This window comes from Haliotis asinina, chromosome 14 (genome assembly GCF_037392515.1).
Source record: "Haliotis asinina isolate JCU_RB_2024 chromosome 14, JCU_Hal_asi_v2, whole genome shotgun sequence".
Lineage (NCBI taxonomy): Eukaryota > Metazoa > Mollusca > Gastropoda > Lepetellida > Haliotidae > Haliotis > Haliotis asinina.
The window spans coordinates 32,537,067-32,558,372 of record NC_090293.1 but is presented as its reverse complement, the minus strand read 5'-3'; the positions used below and the strand labels follow the sequence as shown (position 1 = coordinate 32,558,372).

Below are 21,306 nucleotides of genomic sequence, written 5' to 3'. Positions count from 1 at the left end.
CACGTGGCAGTTGAGGGCGTGGCTCATGCTAGGGGAGATGTGACACATGGCAGTTGAGGGCGTGGCTCATGCTAGGAGAGATGTGACACGTGGCATTTGAGGGCGTGGCTCATGCTAGGGGAGATGTGACACATGGCAGTTGAGGGCGTGGTTCATGCTAGGAGAGATGTGACACGTGGCAGTTGAGGGTGTGGCTCATGCTAGGGGAGATGTGACACATGGCAGTTGAAGGTGTGGGTCATGTAGTTACAGAGTGGACACCTGTTATCAGAGGGCGTGGTTCGTGCTAGGGGAGATGTGACACATGGCAGTTGAGGGTGTAGTTCATGCTAGAGGAGGTGTGACACATGGCAGTTGAGGATGTGGCTCAAGCTAGGGGAGATGTGACACGTGGCAGCTGAGGGTGTGGTTCATGCTAGGGGAGGTGTGACACATGGCAGTTGAAGGTGTTGGTCATGCCAGGGAAGATGTGACACGTGGCAGTTGAGGGCGTGGGCTATGTAGTTACAGAGTGGACACGTGTTATCAGAGGGTGTGACATGTGCCACATCTTTGGACACATACTTTTAGAGGTAGTAGTACATGATACTGGAAGGTGTGGCCCATTAAAATAGAGGGGGTAGCACAGGGTAGTTGAGGTTGTGGCACATGCTAGATGACAGGGGCAAATGTAGTGGCACTGCTTGGTGTGACAGGTGGAACTGAAAGGTGTGGTACATGCAGTTAGTGTCTTGGAGCAGAGACACATGCACGGGGAACGCTGGCCACATGCGTTTAGAGGCAGTGACATAATATACTGGAGGTTGTGGAACAGGCTACACGACAGTCTGACAGTGTGACAGGGTGGTTAGGGCACATGCAAGTAGATATTGTGCTCCATGCTACTGGAACATGTGTGACACAGGCAACTTTGTCGGCTGTGGTACATGACAGTTGATGATAGTCTCTGTGTTATGGTGGATAGTACGTGCACACAACACTTGATTCTCCGTGGAACGTTGAACTCTTGCCGACTTTTTACCTTGTCCTGTGTTGTCCGAGGCTAATTTACCGCAAATGCTACCATGATAAACATTGATGGGACATTGCATATCTTAACTATCAAACAATTCACGAAAAGACACTCGCCCTTAAACCACACCCCTACACACACATCGACACTTGACAATCGGTGTTCTTGGCTCACTATGAACAATACACACACTAACCATCTGTGAGTTAGGGTTTCTGTTTCCCGTTTCCACAAGAAGCATGTCATGGCATAAGGACACGGAGGGGCGTACAGGTAAGAACGTCAGTCCGAACAGACGCCGATTTTCATAAATGCTCACAAAGTGTATTATGGTCGGCGTGGTGTCCAGGTGTACTAGGTCAACATGGTGTTTAGGTGTATTCGGTCAACATGGTGTCCAGATGTACTAGGTCAACATGGTGTCCAGTTGTACTAGGTCAACATGGTGTCTAGATGTACTCGATCAACGTGGTATTCAGCTGAACTAGGTCAACATGGTGTCCATGTGTACTAGGTCAACATGGTGTCCAGGTGTACTAGGTCAACATGGTGTCCAGTTGTACTAGGTCAACATGATGTCTAGATGTACTCGATCAACGTGGTATTCAGCTGAACTAGGTCAACATGGTGTCCATGTGTACTAGGTCAACATGGTGTCCAGATGTACTCGATCAGCATGGTGCCCATGTGTACTAGGTCAACATGGTGTCCATGTGTACTAGGTCAACATGGTGTCCAGATGTACTCGATCAGCATGGTGTCCATGTGTACTAGGTCAACATGGTGTCCAGATGTACTCGATCAGCATGGTGTTCAGGTGTATTCTGTCAAGATGGTGTCCAGATGTACTAGGTCAACGTGGTGTCCAGGTGTACTACGTCAACATGGTGTTCAGGTGCATTTTGAATCAGTTTGATGCCCACTGCAAGTATGCGATTTTCGAAATTTATCAATTTGATGATCACTGGAAGTGTAGAGTTTTGGAAATTCATCAATCTAATGTTCCCTACAAGTATACGGTTTTAGAACTTCATCAATCTAAATTTCACTATAAGTATACGGTTTCAGAAATTTATCAATCTAATATTCACACTATTACATCTACAGAAATTCATCAATCCAGTGCTCACTACACTTATGCAGGTTTAGAAATGTTTTATTTTTTATTTTTTCGTGGATATTTTGATTCATTTTTCCTTTAATTGTATCCTTTTTCATTTTTAGATTTTAAAATTGTTGGTTTTCATGTTATATCTAAAATAGGGATGTTGCCATAGAAAAGTCCTATTTCAACAAGCGAGAAAAAACACTTGTCTCCAATACCTTCTGGCGGAAGGGCAGCGTCGGGTGATTTTGTGTCCTGTGTTTTGCACTGTGATGAGGAACTCTCACCTCTGAACGAACCCTCCCCGCCTGGAGAGTACGTGACAAAGCAGGTGTAAGCACGTGACCTGTCGCAACCCTGACAGCAGGCATGCAGTTAAGATACACCGGTTTTAAAATATTTCTTTTTGATTTCTTAAAATATATGAAACCCGTTGATAATTTCTTAATTTTGTAGATTAACGGTACCGAAACAGGCTGCGAACATTTCAGATTATGTTTTTAAAAATCTCTATGAGTTTACTCCAAATGGGAAAAAATAATCCACAAATACTAGATAAAGGTACAAAGAAACATGAACTCAGCACTTTCTGAGCGATCTCAGTTAAGTATCATTTAGTTAAGTATCATTTTCTGTGTACATCCATAGAACAATGTTCACTGTTGTACCTTCATGGTACTAAAACATACTTCATTTCAGTTCATTACAGTATCATTGGGATAGATTTATTTAATTGTAGTATTCGGAGTTAAATTCACCATAACCTTGAACCCATAGGTAGTATGATCAAAGTACTATAATGTATGAATGAATAAAATATATTCAAACCAATTTATCAGTGTTTCAAATTATGAAAGTAAACAAATATGTTTCTATTCTCCGTATCTGAATAGCTCATATTAATCCTGACTTTAGTATGAACAGGTCAAAGTAGTATTGCCACAATGTATCATTTTTTTTCAATTTTCTAAAAATTTTATTAGTTTCATTTTTTTCCAAATTAAAACTTTCAATCCTTGAAATATTTATTGACTTTTACGAGCACAAGTACGTATTCGAGGAAAGTCAACAATTAAAATTCAAAATAATGTTTTAAAACAAAATATCTCCTCTTACGTAATCGTAGTCATTCGGTTAAAATCTTTACACTTATACTACAGTTTAGTATGCAGAGATTAAAGTAGTAAAGTTTATGAATGAATCATATACATTTAAAACAATTCATCATTTTTTTCAGTTTAGGATAGTCAACACATTTGTTTCAATTCTCCGTAGTTTAAAAGTTCATATGAACATTTAATGACTTTCATGAGTACAAATACATCTTGGTGGAAAATCAGCAATAACATTACAGAATGAATTGCTCCACAAAATACCATAATATTTAAATTCTTGTTTTTCTCTTCTCATTTACGTTTTAAAGCAATCACAGAAAAAAGACTGAGTATACATCTCACACATTGAGCTCATCACAGAAGTTGCCGGAAAAAAATATGCACATTTGACATTTAAAACAAATAACAAGCGTATGCAGAGCTCACAAGGTTGAATCTTCGAATAAAATCAAACTAAAATAACAGTACATGTTCCAGTGCATCACTACTATTTAATGTAAGTATCATGTCTGTTTTGGCAGGCAGTGTGTTTATATGTTTTCAGTATACACATTGTAGTTAACACGCCATGCTGTACGTTGAAATGGACATTGTATATTTTTATAATTGTTTATTCTATCAGCGACATTGACGGGCTTTTTGGATTCGGGTTCCTATATTTTGGGGTGGGTGGGGAATGGGATTTATTTCTTTCAATTTTCAATGTATAAAATGTAGTTTAATTGTCGAAATTCTTTTGCTGACAAAACTTGCTTTAGTATTTTACTGAGTGCAAGTGAACCGAAAAATCTCGGAGACCGGATGACGGCTAATGGTCATGACGAGCGAACGTTGCAACTGAAGATATGTTTTCCTCGGGAAATCATTTTTTGTAAAGAGAACATTGGACAGTGCATGTACTTGTCACGCTTCGAGTTTCTTAACATATCACCATGGCCCCTAGACGCCCTCTGTCCCAATTGCAAAAGATGATTTCGTATTCCTTGTCGGTGATATCCGTTTAAGGGTTGGTTGCCCAGGTTTGTGTTGTAAATGACCCCTGGTCTGCGTCTCAAGGATGATCGGGGAATGCTCAGCCAATCCGGGTAGTTCTGTGTCACCCATCCCTCACATGTGGTTCACAAGAATATTTTTTTTAAAAACAAAAACAAAAGGAATTAACATAAAACATGCAAAGTTTTGTGCAATGCAGTGCCTGTTCCTTAACCGATTATTCTGTCAATACACACCCTCTTTCAAACCTTACCCCAACCCAAATTTCTCTTACTTCTAAAGAACCCACCCTCCTACATCAAGACCCTTGACCCCTCAATCCATTCACGTAAGCTCTATTTCTCATCTCACAAATGCCCACCCACTACCCTCCTTACCCTTAACATAAAACCCCTATCCATGCTCCATGGATCCCCACCCAAAACCCCTTTCTCTTTGTGTGCTTTGTAAAAGATGGTTAAAACTGTTGTCGTTCAGTGCTAAGAAACGTGCATTTCATCACGTGGGCAATACTATCGACCTGACCAGTGAAGAATAACATTTTTTCTGCAACAAATGGTACTGTGAAACCTCACTTCAGCCGTCTTGGTCCTTACAAAGCCACCTGTCATCTCCCTGCAGATGCCCAACACCTGAACTGACTTCTGTGGCAAAATTTTGAGAGCACTATTCCTTGAAATGGTGCTTCCTAGAAATCAAAGAAGCATTTCACGCCACCGATGCATGTCAATTGTCCTTCTACAAATATATTATAAACGGATTGTGGGAATGGCGGTGCTAATTTTGTGAACATGGTGATACATATTTGTAATACCCCGTGTTGCCATGTTCTTTACCACAATGAAATCAGTGTAACCTATTTCTCTAGTCTTTTGCTCTCTCACATTGCACTGACAATTTATATTTATAGTCTCAGCGTTTGATTTGTTTTTATGGTATATGAACATTTAATTTGTTTGGCAGGTTATATTTCTTTACAGTTACAGTTTTAACAAGTTTGTCAATACTTATAACCCGTTTCACTTTGTCACATCCGCTCGTGTACTTTGATCCATTTAATCTAGTTTCATTTTCCTTATCAACTTGTCATAGTTTGCATGAATATGTTGACAGTTTGACCTGGAACACAATTGTGTTACACAAGCGAGGGCGTAGCAATAGCTGCTGAAGTTGTGATTTTTTTTCTTCTGCTAAACAATTTTATGCTCACTGTATAAGTCACCTCTCCTCTTTGAAATACCTTAAGGTGTAAAGTGACCCAATCAGAATCCTCGACAACCAGCAGTGTCTGCCCAACTGCGTCATTCAATGTGTGCAGCGATGTGATTGGTTCTTATCAATAACATCCGAGGCGATGAAGTATCGCGCTGCGTTTGAATATCATTCTCGTTCAAAAGCATAACATCCGGCATAAATTATGTATTGTGTAACAGAGTGAATTATGATAACACTCATACATGACTTCTTGATATCGTTTAGTCTCTTACCTAGTTGTTGTGTGGTTCGGAGGTACGTTTAAGGGATGTTCATAATTTATAGCATGGAGGGGTGATGATTTTAAGGGGGGTCACCCGCTTTGTTCTGGAGAGGTGGGGTAACATCTGTTTTGAATACACGCACTAAAGGGTCAACAATATTTGAATAGTGTGCTTTAAAATCATGAGAGGAGGGGAAGGACATGTTACATGACATGCAGGAGGTCACTTACTTTGTACATAAACATTAGGGGTAAGGGAGGTTGGAGGCATTCAGAGGTATTTATAACGCCCTTATAGATATGATTAAAACAAGTGAATCTAAAATAATGTCCTCTTTCGTGGTAATTAAGTACTTTAGGTTACAGTTTTCCACAAATGTGGGGTAAAGCAGTTGTTGTTTTCCACAAATGTGGAGTAAACCATATGTTTTCACAAAAAGGGTGATGTACATATTCCCGATAATTAAGGAGGGATGCCTTTACTCAGCTCACTCGGGAAAATATATATTTTGTTTTAAAAGAAAGACAAACAAAATGGGCAAATGTAATGGGTACAGTTTATGAAGCTGGTTTTTGGAAGGGCTATTCAGTTGCTGACCATATCTTCACATTGTATGCCATCATTGGGAAAAATATGCAGATGAATGGAGAAGATATACGTTTTGTTCATTGATTTAGAAAAAGCTTTGGATTTTGTAAATAGACATAAACTCTGGTAATTGCTCTCATCATAAAGCATAACCGGTAGAATATTACAAGCTCTTACGAGCATATATATATAACTGTGAAATCTTGTATCAATGTACAATCCGAGTTAACAGAACCTTTCAATTGTCCATTTGGTTTACGACAGGTTGTATGTTGAGTCCAATGTAATTCTCGTTGTTTATAAATCATACGAATTCTTTGTAGATATCACAAATTATGGTAAACACTGAGTTCAGTAGTTTCCAGGTGTACTTGAAATTCCAATGTTTGCCGATGTTGTAATTTTTGTGTCAGATACAATTCCTGGTCTTCAGTGCCATCTAGACACTTTAGGATCGTATGCGGATAAGTGGCGATTAACTGTAAATTTAGATAAATCTAAAGTTCTTGTTTTTAGGAGAATTAGGAAATTAGCGATTACGGAAATTGGCGTCATAATGGGAGAAACATTGAAACGGTAAACAGCTACAAATATCTAGGTAGTGTGTTCCCTGTTAATTGTAGTCTTAGACAAGCGATTTCAGAACTTGCAGATCGTAGTAAGAAAGCTTCAATGGAATTAACAATAAACTTAAGAGAATTTGGACCAATCAGTGTCTAAATCTTTGACAGCCAAATCCAGCCAGTATATATGTACGGGTCAGATGTTTGGGGGATGGGGGTGGGATAAGTATAATATGTCTCATTACCAAGATACTGCTGAACATCACAGATGGTCGTCTGATACCCGTCATATACACACATTACACGAAAATGATATTTTCAATGTTCACTTTCAAGAATAAATTCACCAATAAATTGTACAGGTATGGTTTTGTATGAAAATTAGTGGGGTTTTGTTTATAATGTGAGCATTTATCATCATAAAATCAATATGGATTCTAAACGTTTTGTCGTTTTTAAGAAGTCAAAGGATCAAAAGTGTCAGAATTAATTTTCCATTGTGGTCACCTCAAGAAGTTTTATGTACGTGTTAAAACCTTATCAAGCAGCGCGCAAGCGGTTTCTTTGGGTCCGGGCAGTTACGTGACCCCTAAACAGTACGTTACTGGTTGACGTCGCTTTCGCAAAAGGATTACGCAAATCACACATACGAATGTGATTGTCCACGGCATGGGACGCCACACGTAGTCGTTCTGACCAGGGCGATCACATGACGTACCCGTTTCATGCACACGTGTCTTCAGGTTATGAATTGTCCGTCTACTGCGTCTCGTGGCACGTGAAACAGCTACAGCTGGCTAGTCAGCATGGAGCGTGCAAGTTCACTTTCAACATTTGGCAGACGTGGCATGAGAATTGTGTACCTCTCAAGGGTTTTTGACGTGAATTTTGTAATTATCACCAATACATTCTGCACACGTGTTGGAGGTTAGGCGTATGAAATTGTGGTCATGTGACAGGTAGCGTTTTCACACGTGCAGTATGTTGCATGCCCCCCGCATGGTTCCCCACGGTGCTCGAATGCGTCAGGTTAGACCTGGGTGTCGTTTTATAGAGTGATCGCTAAGCTTTAAGGTGAGCGTAACTCCCATACCTTAAGACAGACCTAAAGGAGTCTTAGCGCCATTATTCCCACGTATTAATTACCCTGTACGACCCATTTTCACCACCATTCGTTTCTCCAAATGTGAAGTGTCGTTTCTTCTTCTGTGTAACATTATATAGAATTAGTTGCGATTGTGGTTGGGTGGGGTGCTGTGTCTCTGAAATTGCTTAGATCTGATTTTCGATTTCTGTTGTTTTTTTAATGGTGACAGCGACTTACATACGTTCAATTTCAAACTTCAAACACTTGTAAACATCATTGCAATTCACTATTTTCGCATGTGCCAACGCTGACAAGCCTTTGCTTGTGTTTGTGACGGGTGGGTTGATACAAATATATACAAAATGACAATTACGATGCATCGAACGTTTATGATATGATTGTATTTCATGCGTGTAAAGCAAAAGAACGTTCCGTGTGTGGGAGCCTGCAAAATTTACTAGCGAAGGTGCGTGCCTACAGTGCGTGCGCGTGTGCACACTTAAATTAATGTTCGTGCGTTTGCGCATTTTCTGTCACGGAGTGAGCTTTTATGTGCATGTTGCTAATTAATGTACGTTCATATGTTCTTTATCAATTATAACTTTCATCTGGAATTTTTTGTTTCAGTTAAAGGCTCCTCTAACAAAACACACACACACACACACACACACACACACACACACACACACACACACACACACATAATCCATGTCTGTCCCACTACATCCGGTGTCTGTTTGAGTAGGTATAAGACACGTGTGTGAGACAGCTCATCTGGAAACCAGACAGTGTCATCAATCTCCAGGTGACAGACAAGTCCAAACATTACAGATCACGGCACCTCTTTCTATTTGCTAGAACTTGACCTTCCGCAATCCGCTGCTATTTTTTACCTACCTTTCCAAGAACGTCGTCAGGTTTCTCCGAACGACTGATATAAGTACTGATAGCGTTGTCACAAGTCACTTTGCCGTTCACAAGCATGTTCCGAATGACTGGCATTGCTGAATGAATACACCTTCCAAAACAGAACCAGATCGAGGCCAGCTGGCCTCATTTCGTACATAGCGGAAGTAATTACTGCGACTCTCGGGGTCCGAGAAATGGCCCAGCGATTAAAGCGTTCGTTCGTCACGCCGAAGGGCTGGGTTTGATTAGCTGTGTTAGTACTATGTGTGAAGCCCATTTCTGGTGTCCCGATATTGCGGGAATGTAGTGTAACGTGACTCCTTCACTTACTGATTACTTCCAGGTATCGACACACGGTATTCATGGTATGTGATGTGTGGTATTTCTGGTACACGATACATTATTCAGCATATACGGTGTTCTCCAGATTCTACAGATATGGTGCAAAGTATGTTTAGTAAGAGATCCTTGGTGTGAAATATACAGTAATTTATGGTTTCTTTTGTCCTGGTATATGATACATTCATTCATGGTGCATGAAAATGGTATTCGTGGTATATGAGAATGTGCTATTACTATATGACACGTGATAGCCTTTGTATAGGGTAAGGGCGGCGGGGTAGCCCATTGGGGTCGGGTAGCTATAGCGTCCGCTCGTCACGCCTCGGACCCGGGTTTGATTCCAAGCATAGGTTCAATGTGTGAAACTCATTTCTGAAGTTGCTCGAATATTGCTAAAAGAGGCGTAAAATTATACTCACTGATTCTCTCGTCACACCGAGAGGCCGGGTTCGATTCACGACATGGTTACGATGTGCGAAGCATTTAATTGATATGTGTGTTCCCGTTGTGTGATCCAGATTGTGTGACCAAGATTGTGTGATTAATGGTGGCTTTGTACATGTGTGATTAAGTTGTCTGACCTCAACAAGTAAATTCTGCCGAAGCAGTGTTCACATAACTTCGGTCAGCCTTGAGATTGAAACGCTTGCTCGTCACGCCGTGGCCCCAGGGTCGATTATCCGCCTGACCACACCGTGTGACGTCCATGGTGTCTCCTGTCGTGATATTACAAACACAGTGTTAATTAAAAGCGGCGAGAATCACTCAAATGCATCAGCGGAACAGGTCTACATGTATTACTATGTAAGTAACTTAGTTAACGCAATACTGAGCTAAACACAGATACGTTTAGTGCATCATTTGTACGCAACTACAATCTTATGTTTTAATTAGCTAAAAACGGCATATACCAGTTGCTATACTTAAGCTTTTAAGAGCTTGAGAAGGTAACACTTTTTAAGCATTCTTGTTTAAGAAGTGTGTGACATACTTGCGTAGTCACAGTCTCTCGTTCTCGACCCGTCCTATACTTCTAGAGTTTTTCTTGAATGGTTTTGACGCGAAAGTACCGCTGATCATCAAAAGAAGACTCATTAAAATGCTGACCCAAGCACAAAATATTGCACTTTTGATTGTGATTATACGCTTATAATTCTGTTTGTTTGGGTTTATTTTCTTAATCAACAATGCATTTTATATATAAGTGATACATGTGTTTTGATGATTTCTGATTTTTGGGTCGCATGTGACCTTTGACCTGTGCGGATAATAAACCAGTGTTTTATATCTGACCACTTATCATTTTTTGAAACTGAAAATGGACTAAAACTTGTTTCTATTAGTATAACATGAACGAGTTTAGTGCCAACTTCACCTGATCTCACCATGATCCACCCAGTGTGTCTTCCGTTAAAGTTTAGATGTACCATACTTGGCTTACAACTATCGTTTAGTGGGTATCTTCCCGTAAGACAGACCTACCAAAACACAGGCCGGATAAAACAACTCATTGAGTCTGTCTTATAGGAGGTCTGTCTTTTAGTAATGAACCGTCCACTGTGAGTACGATTGCTAACTGAACACACGTTAATACAGTCTTGGGATAATGGCACGTGATCTTTCCACACATAGCTGGAGTCAACAAAAGCCCAACTCTTGGTTCTCCCACGTAGAATCACTCATCCGACTTTGCTTTTGCGTTACATGTTAGACCAATCATTTTAGATCCTCACCGACATGGTGCATGTAACATCGCCCATGTTGTTCGTGTCCGCACATCCTCATCTAACCATTTATTGTTTGGTCAACCATCATCAAACACGGTTGTGTTTGTTTTTGCTCTTTTTATATTACCAAACTGTTAAGATGAATGTAGTGAGTGAGTGTAGTTTACGCCGTACGGTGATCGTGCGGTAACCGTTCTATGCCTTGCGGATATCCCACATTCGCCGTGCGATATTTTTAACTAAACAATCAAACGATTACCGCACGGTTATCGCGCGATCCTCGTGCAGTGGCTGGGGGTTTTTTTTCAAATTAGTCAGACTTCGTTGTTTGACAAATTCGTATAGACAATGACACCCGTAGAATCGTGCAATGATTGTGTGTCCGCTGCACAGCTTCCGCACGGAAATGTTACAGGCAGTTTACATAGGCCGCCGTACACCCATCGCAGGCCACGTGTAAACTAGGCATAGCCTGAAACTTCACGGGTATCAGAGGAAAGTAAAACGCGAATCGTCGACTGAAAGTAATTTTGCTTGGAAATTTGGATTCCTGGTTGTCCGAACTTAAACACAACTTACGTGTGTTCTGCCAGCAGCGGGTACCCGATAAAATAATAATCATAATCACCATCGTCATCCTTGTCATCGTCATCAGACACATCAGTAAAATCGTCACCATTACCACTCGCTCATCGTGACACGACGTACTATCATTGAGACATGTTTGTGATGACCCTACCCAGAAGTTCAAAACACGGTAGCTTTATCATTCAAACAGAGTTTTAAAAAGGTGTAGCCATTACCGCTCAAACGTACAAACACACCACGCCCAGTCTTAAAGACGGCTTCCCATCAAATACTTGCATTGTCAGTAGCTGATTCATCAGGGGCCTGTTTGTCTCTGTTACCAAGGGATAGACATCACAGGTGGATAAATGACATGACTGCATTGTCCCCGTAGCGCTGTCTGAAACAGATAGACTTGTTTCCACCGGTTCTCTAGTTCTACTTCCTGGTTGCTTGTCACTCAAACACACAGCCATTTGAGTAAAACACGTTTTTTCTCTGACCACACACGTTCTATCTTAAGCAAATCTGCCTTGAAAGGTAGAAATTTCATACTGAAAGTTGCCACCCTTTGCAGTACCAGGATTCCTCTAAGCATGTTTGAATGTTTTCTGGGTTTTTTCATCCTGGTTTGTGGCCACAAATTCCCCTTACTCGTGGGTTCGTCACAGTGTTTTTTTATTTACAGTCGTGTTAAATATATGCACCATAGCTCACTCACTCAGCTACTGACTGAAATAACATGCATGTTTCCCTCCTGGGGTGAGTGAGTTTGGCTTTACGTTGCCTTTAGCAACATACCAGCAATATAACTGCGGGGACACGAGAGATGTGCTACACATTAATGCATAAATTTAACCATGTCGGGAATCGAATGCAAGTTTTCGGCAAGACTGGCAAGCGAACGCTTTAACAGCAATGCCACCCCCCACCCCCTTATATTATGATGATCTTCCAAAAGGAGGGGCGGCAGAGTACATTGGTACAATTTCCTAAGCATATTTCTGGTGTTCCCCGCCGTGTTATTGCTAAAAGCGGCATAAAACCATACTCACTCAACCATCATAATATGAAAGTGATTAATGTTTGATATATGAGTGGGTGAGTTTAGTTTTACGCCGCACTCAGCAGTCTTCCAGTTATATGGCGGCGGTCTGTAAATATTCGAGTCTGGACCAGACAATCCAATGATCAACAACATGAGCGCAATTGAGAACCGATGACATGTGTCAACGACGTCAACGAGCCTTTCATGGCACGCATGGGTTGTTGATGACCTATTCTACTCCGGACCTTCACGAATATTTTGATATATGATATATACGTCTGCTGTATGTGGACCTGTTTTTTTCTTATTATCAGGAAATTAATAATAAAACAATCCAACATAAAAAACAACTTACTTTTATCAATCACTGCCTTATTAGGATAAGAGTTCCATGCAATATCATTCTTAAGAAATCAACGGGATAAGTGGATGAAGCGTTCGCTCATCAACGCTGAAGACCCGGGTTCGCTTCCCAACATGGGTATAATGTGTGAAGCGTAAAGACTCACTCACTCACTCACTCACTCACTCACTCACTCACTCACTCACTCACTCACTCACTCACTCACTCACTCACTCACTTAAGATATTAGCAGTGCCTGAGAAGGCCTTTCGGAGAAATGAGATAGAGTTCTTAGAACAGCTAACGTAACACCGCTTCATATCAGATCCAAAGTACGGACGTTATAATCTATAGTATCGTATCGTCGACAAATCTTTAGTGGTGTTTACCAAGGCCTTTCAGGTTGATTGGTCGTTGAGACAAGGAAGTTAGCGCTCATTTTGAATGAAGGCGGGTCTTCTCGACTGCAGCAAGCAATGTTTACTGTGTGTAAGCGACGGGGAATATTTCCAGGTATGTTAAACTATGAGTTGGAAAACTAAAATTTTAATAATTTGAAAATGAAAACCGCCATTGTTTATATCCTGAAAAATATGCAATTTGCGATTTGCAAATGGTAAATGCACCAAAATCTTTGTCACCTAATGTGTTGGTGAGATATAGTTTGATATTATGTGCTGAATAAAGGAATTGTTCAGCCTTCGATCCTTTTTTTCTACCTTTATAGACATACCTATGTCTCGTACGCATCGATAAGTCAAAGTTGTTACTAGGTCCCCTGCGATTCGACTCATTGGGATTTGATTTGCAAGCTTTATTTGCAATAAGCAAGAACGTATATTTCTATTAGTGGCTATGACTTAGAATCTGTCAATGCGATTTCAGTATGTCCATAAGAAAATGGAATTATTTCATTCAACGTTGGCCTTCATTCGGTTAAGAAATGGTTTTGACAAGAATGAAAAATACGATATATACATTGCATGAAAGTGAGAGGTAATAAATAGGGAAACGCTATAGGTTTCATCTTTCTGCTTGAAATGCATACGTGAGAAGCATACATTTAGTGCGTAGCCTGAAGACATAGAATGAGACGGGCCAGCTGCTTCCATAGGAATAGTGTATATTTCTTCCGTATTTAAATGGCATTCAAATGTAACTGACTATTCCAAAGATTCCGAATCCAATATAACACCATTTACCATTTTTCTGCCGGTCAAACTGCACGACAATCCTTCTCCTTCCGCACCTTAGAGTGCGTGTGCGTGCGTGCGTGCGTGCGTGCGTGCGTGCGTGCGTGCGTGCGTGCGTGCGTGCGTGCGTGCGTGTGTTCTGTGGATTGTGGATTTGTTGTGTTACACCTCACTCAGTAACATTTAAAGCTGTAAATAAAAGAGTCTGGACCAGAGAATCCTGTGATCAACTGCATGAGCATTTATCTACGCATTTGGGGTACGGTGGCCTGTGTTAAGAAAAAATTTGGCAAGCCTGACCACCCGATCCCAACTGTTAAGCAACTGCATTGCACCGATGTAGCATCTTCATAGCAACCTTATAGCAACATCATGGCAACTCTATAGCAACTGCATTGCACCTATATAGCATTTTCATAGCAACCGTACAGCAATTCTATCGCAATTGCATTGCACCAATGTAGCATTTTTATAGCAGCCGTATAGCAGCTCTATAGCAACTGCATTGCACCTATGTAGCATCTTCATAGCCATCTTATAGCAACTCTATAGCAACTGCATTGCACCAATGCAGCATCTTCATAGCAACTGCTTTGCACCTATTTAGCAACTCTAGAGCCCTTTTGTTGAGGTTCTGTAAAAGAAACATTGTAGCAGCTCTGTAGCATCTCGACATAAGGTCAGAAACCACAGCTGTAGCAAATATACGAAGTCTGTCGGAAATTCGTATGTAGTACCTATCCAGGTAGAAGGGATAGGGTCAGTTCAGCCACTCCCAATTACTCATTTGGAAACCACGATCTCAAACTTACATCAACAGCAAACTCACGTATTTCCTACTATTATCCACAAACTCATTATTATCACCACACCAGATACCACACCGTTAATTACACTAACAAATAAAGGTATTGCTGACGTCATAATGCACTTTCCCACCGCCGTGGAGACAAAAAAGCCCCGTCACCGTCTCCCTTTGTCGTCTAATGACGGAACATCCCGCAATCACTCCAGGTCGTAGGGTGTAGTTTCTCTGGCCGCTTCCCTATTTCCTTCGCTATTGTTTAACTCACTCACCTCGAAAACCTCTTCCTTAAGGTGGGAACACATCCCTCGGGCTATACCGACACGCATACTGACTTTCTTATTCGTTTAAGAGTGGATGCTTCCATGAATTCTGTGAGTAAATATCGATAGTATTTTACGTTTTACCTCCTTATTTCCTTCCTTTAATGCGGAGTTTAGCAACTGTCGCCCATTACCGGTGTATATTTTTTTATATACATATGTGAACTTTAAGCAGGTACGTAACACGCACAATATGTAGATAATGTTTTACAATGACCCAAGGTGACATGTATGCTGGCAAGGTGTAAGGTATTTTCAGATCGTGTAAACTCACGGTGTGTTTTGAACATATGTGATGAAAAATTAGAAACGAATTGGTTGTGAATATATTCAGTTTAGAAATGTATCACCCATGGTTTTAGGAGATGTTCATGGAGTCATGTTGTCATTTTCGGGTTTTTTTTAAACTTTTTTTCAACAGAACTCCAACTTTGTGAATGGCAAGGTAAGCGAAACTCCCCCGAGAATAACCATTCCTTCGGTTTAAGTCACGAGAATTTGTTCTAAATTGTCTCTTCACCCAGCAGGTAATGGGTACCCGGTGGGAAAAGATGCGCCTTACAGACGTCTTGGGTAACATTGGTCTGTACGTTGTAAGCGTTTAGAACATGCATGTGCGATGTAGAGTTCAGCGCCAAAAAAGTGGCTTAATTATCAATATTATCATCAGTTTACCCTCTCCAACCGTGTTATATATCATGTAAGGAAGCGCGCTGCTTCATATGTATATTTTCAAAAGCAGCAAGATTCTAATTAACTGTCTCATTGAAATTTGAAGAAGGTTGGCTACATAAGATAGATATTTTAATTAGCTTGAAGATATTACTTTTTGTAAGAGTTTATCCTTCCTGAAGGGGACAGGGCTGTGTGGTAGCCTAGTGGTTAAAGCGTTCGATTCACCGGGTTCGATTCGCCATATGGGTACAATGTGTAAATCCCATTTCTGGTGTCCCCCGCCATGATATTGCTGGACTATTAGTAATCGGCGCAAAACAAAACTCACTCAGTCACTCATGAAAGACACAACATTCATGAAGGAGACGTCCTTCAGTTTCCTCATTATCACAACACATCACGAGTTGGTATTTTACTCATATTAACCACATACTAATTAAGCTCTTCTTCAATGTAAACATTCGTAAATATTTATTGTTTATAAAAATGTCATGTATAATTTATTTTTCTTTGTGTCAAGCCAGTTAAATTTTGACTTACAAAAATATCGGGATATTTAGAAAAAACACGAATCCTTAACATTTGACACTTTTGTTCATGCCATTTAAACATGTTTTAAGAATCACAACGAAAACTAATGCGTGCATCGCGGTATTTACGAAACAATAATCTTTAAAATGTAGGAGGTATCTGATTTACAATGATAAATCTATCTACGGGAGTTTTTTATTTTTAAAAAAAATAGATACAAAACCTTTCGGAAATATTTTAATAGTTTGGGGGTTTTAGGCTCTTTTCAATAATTTAATAAGGCTAAGGTGAATCGTTCACTTAAAACACGCCTTCGTCCTTCACCAATAATACACGCATACATACGCGCACGCGCACGCGCACGCGCACATACAATCTCTCACACAACACTCCCTCCGGCCATTCCGAGGATCCTCCATATCATCTTTAGCTAGACAATCATCCCGCCTCCCACTACATTTACATGTTGTCGTGAAGTAAAAACTTTAAAGAATTCACTGCGCTTCAAAATTTACAATCTGCTTTTAATCGTCTGCTTACATATTTCCGCTTTGTTTTCATAACACCATTAAAACCGTTTATCTTCGGATTATGTTTTCGACTTCCGGTGGTCAAGTATGTTTAAGAACACTTTTCAGGAAATGCGTTTACACCTATAGTGAAGTACAAGCTGAACAACTGCGCTGGTTAGGAAACTACGGCTTATGAATTGTGGTTTTCCATATAAAAATGAATAAAACATATATGCAGAAGTGTCTGTATTAAAATCCTTCAGAGATTGGATTGTCAAAAGGGACGTTTTGTGAATCGGTGCTCATCGAGAATGATCTTTTTTTCGCAGATTTTAAAAATACATTACAGTTCTTTCCGACTGGTCCCAAAAGTGTTTGTGCTGGCAAGTAAATTATGTTCTGAAAGTAGAGTAAATTCATTTTATGTGCTTTTGTCACAAGGACAAAATATTTGTTACTTTACCAAACATGTGTTCTTAAGTTAGTTCAAATATAGGATTATCTCCATTTAAATATATTTTGCGTGAGACTGTCTTTTTCTTCATATGTTTGGCTTGTTTATCGTTTAGGGTTGTACAGACTGTACAGACTGTAACTGTGAAAGTGGTTTTAATTGTATGACAAATTGTTGTTATTTCATACACACCAAGGCATTATATCAGCAATGAAAAATCATTGTCTCCGTATGTTTAAATGCTTTCTAAAAGCAAAAGTGAAAATGTATGTGTCGAAATGTCTATTATTTGGTTTCATATATTTCGGTATAATCTCGTTAGTCCGGACAACATTAATCCGGACATCGGTTTTCACGTCATTTGGGATTGTCAGTACATACATTAATGTACACAGGTTAACGCCCTTCCTTAATCGGAATTCTTGTTAATCATAAAAGTGCCAGTCAGGACAGCGTCCTGATTAGCAGAGTTTTATTTTAAAACCTTGTGATCTGCTCTGTGAGCTTTGATCGTAAGAGGCGACTAACAGGATCGGGTGGTCAGGCTCGCTGACTTGCTTAACACATGCCTGATGTCATTCGTGTAGATAGATGCTCACATTGTTGTCTGATTGTCTGATCCATACTCGATTATTTACAGACCTCCGCCATATAGCTGGAATATTGCTGAGTGCGGCGTAAAGCTAAACTCACCCACTCACTCACTCCATGAGGATGTGTATCCAGTGTCAAGAACTTGCGTTAGCAGTATATCTGTTCAGACCAAATGACCTTCATATACTAGGGCGCAACCTGGCAACACTCTACACTTGATCTGTAAACAAGGTAAAAAACAATCTTCATGCCCATTCATGCTCTCCCGGAAATAAGCTGTGACAGTGAGATACACTCGATAGGGTAAACGCTGTACTCTCTGTGTGCCCTGATCCTGTATAACAAACAACCTGTCTGTGATGATCGTGACAGATATGAGTCATCTCACCTGGCCGTGATCGTGATCATCTTTCCCCAAGAAATCAAGCAACATGTGCTTTATGTTCACTTTTAGATTCTACGTAGTCACGCGTCATCTCCATTTATTATCAGGTGGGATAATCCTGAAGATAATCCTGAAGATAATCCTGAAGCTAAACCGGCCATACGCCACGGTTAATGTTCGGCTGTCATTCCACACATGGGTACAATTTCTATAGGAGATACTGTTGCCAGCTGAGGTGGTATTGCTGGAATTTGCCATATTGCAAAAAGTGGCATAAAACCAAACTCGCTCCGAGGAAGTGTAGGTTACTGCGGACAATACTATGATATAATGGATTGTAGAGTTTACCCTGATATAATTCATAGTGGACTATACTATGATAAAGTGGACTGTCAAGTATATCTTGATACAGCTCACTGTATACTGTGCTGAGTCAAAAAAGAAACATCACTAAATGTATTTTTTTAAAATAATGAATATTGTTTATCTGATGATACATCTATGTATCCGAAATGGGATCCCTATCTTTCCACTCTTGAAAAAACGTTAGCAAAACCCACGCAAACCCACCCATTCGTCGTGAGAATGACGTTGGTGCCAAATCAAGTTTAGCACGTGCAGTCGACACGTGATCTTCGCATCGAAGATCAGTTATTGACGTTGCAAGAGTAATAGGATGCAGCTGTCGTACTGTGTATGACTTGCTAGGTCGTCTAAAACAAACTGGCACCGCTTCTGATCGCCCATGGTCGGGTCGTCGTGACGTCACTAGCAACGTATTTGATTTCTGCCGGCTACACGAATCAGGGTTGAGATGTTTAGAGGTCGACCGTCCTCATAGACCATTCGAAATCGGTTGCGACCTGCCAGTCTCCATTTTCGACGTCCATATTGTGACTTGACATTCTGAGTACCCATGTTTTGGAACGGCGGTGTTACCTAATGGAACTGATTGTGGCACTGTCAGTGTATCGAGTATATCACACAGATCTCAGCAATGAAATAATAACAATTTAACCATGTTACCATCTCTTGTTCTTTTATAGTGCCCTGAAGAAAGAATGTGAAGTTTCTTTTTTTTTAACTCAGTATATATCCTGGTATAATTGATTACGTAGTATTGTGTGATATATTTGACTGTATAGTATATCTTGATACAGCTCACCGTATACTATAACTATACCCTGGTATGATTGATTGTGTAGTACTGTCTGATATAGTGTCAGTACTGAGCAGCTGCCTTTGTACTTTATCCTAACACAGTTGAATATACTTAACCGACTTTACACCGTATCCTGCTACAACTAAATGCACAATATATTCGATCATATTGGCGATACAGGATATCCCATGACATACAGCTCTGTAATATCTCCCCCTTCAAGTTGTTGTGTATATCCTGTTGTGGCTGGTTAAGCTGTATATCCTATATGCAGAGGTACAGGCGGCATTACTGTGCACTATGATTAGATCACGAAATAAAGACGCCTTTAGAAACTAGACCCCGTTTCCAGACATCCGGGTCCTATGATTTCAGTCAGAGCACGCTGACTATCTATATGCTTACACATAGGGATTCCGTGGCAAATCTAAACATAGGACCCACGCTATTTGTGTGTCTTTAGTGAATCGCTTCTGTTTCCATAGTTTGCTTTTGCCATGCACTTAATGTGTATAGGGTAGTGCATCATTTGTCGGGACCTTTCAAATATTAATAATAGAAATAATAATCTAAAGACAGCTAGGAAATTCCCGCTCGCAAAATGTAACCGAGAATTATGTCAGGGCAAATTACCACAGGAACAATTAAACCCTGCATGTTACAACAGGGCAGTTGTTACAGTCTTAGCAACTGTTTCTTGTGAGTAAGTGAGTTTGGTTTTACGCCGCTTTTAGCTATATTCCAGCAATATCACGGCGGGGGCACCTATAAAGGGCTTCACGCATTGTGCCCATGTGGGGAATAGAACCGGAATCTTCGACGAGGTGAGCTAACGCTTTAACCACGAGGCCACCGCCCCACCGAGCCTTGAATCAAGAGTGTATCAGTGGAGTCAGGCCACTCGTGAATATCAGAGATATAACTCTTCTTCAGTGGGGAATCGAACCCGGATCTTCGGCGTGACGAGCGAACGCTTTTGCCACTGGGCTATCCGACCGCCCTACACGTACATGTACTGCACTGTACTATACTGTACGTACCTTTCGTGACGTAAAGACGTTACCACGACAATCATTTCCACATTTTCTTTGGCATTTTATTAGCTTGTTTGGATATTTTTTAATTTTCTAACATAGTGGATGTTGTTGCTGTTTGTGGTTGTGGTTGTTTTTTGTTGTTCCCTTCTTTGTTTTGTTTGCTTGTTTTGTTTGTTTATTGTTTTCTTGTTTGTTCACTTCGGGTTGGGGGTTTGTTTTGGGGTGATTGGGTTTTCTTGGTTTTTTGCGTGTGTATTTGCTTTTTGGTGTTTTTGTTTGTTTGTTGTTGTTTTGGGGGTGTTTGTTTTTTTCTTTTGCAATTTTTTTAAATTAAATTTATTTTTATTAAATTATTTAATTTAATTTCATAAAACAAAAAGATAGCGATACGATGTAGGCGAAGCCGGTTTCATTAAGGTTATTTGTAACATTTTCTACGGGGAAAAAATGAACTTTCGTATCAGATGTCCATTGCCACGAAACATGTGTTATATTTGGGATGACATTTTCTGATCAAAGTACAGATTCTAGTACTTTTGTTAAGTTGAGTCGTATCTGGGTTTCGAGCCCAACGCACCTAATCGCCAGCTCACAACCCCAGCCATCTAACCCACTCGGCAACAGCCGCTTGCGAAAGTAGAAGCAAGACTATCGGTAGGAGTCATGAATATAAACAGTAACGTCTTTCCATTAATGGCGTTCATTCAGTATTTTATTCTGCTGTAGCAATGACATGTTCATCCAGACAATGGAGGTTT

The 21,306-nt window shown here is 40.3% G+C and overlaps 1 protein-coding gene across 5 annotated transcripts in view; it reads left to right on the top strand.

The window, feature by feature from the left end:
• Positions 1–21,306, top strand: part of LOC137261905 (transcription factor ETV7-like) — a 65,395-nt gene that overhangs the window by 2,358 nt on the left and 41,731 nt on the right. The window contains exon 1 of one of the 5 annotated variants that reach the window (XM_067799722.1): positions 15,188–15,249. The exons of the other annotated variants lie outside the window; for them this stretch is intronic. The gene's annotated coding sequence lies outside the window, so the exon portion shown is untranslated. Of the gene's footprint in view, positions 1–15,187; positions 15,250–21,306 lie in introns of those variants that run through there. 5 annotated transcript variants of the gene reach the window in all.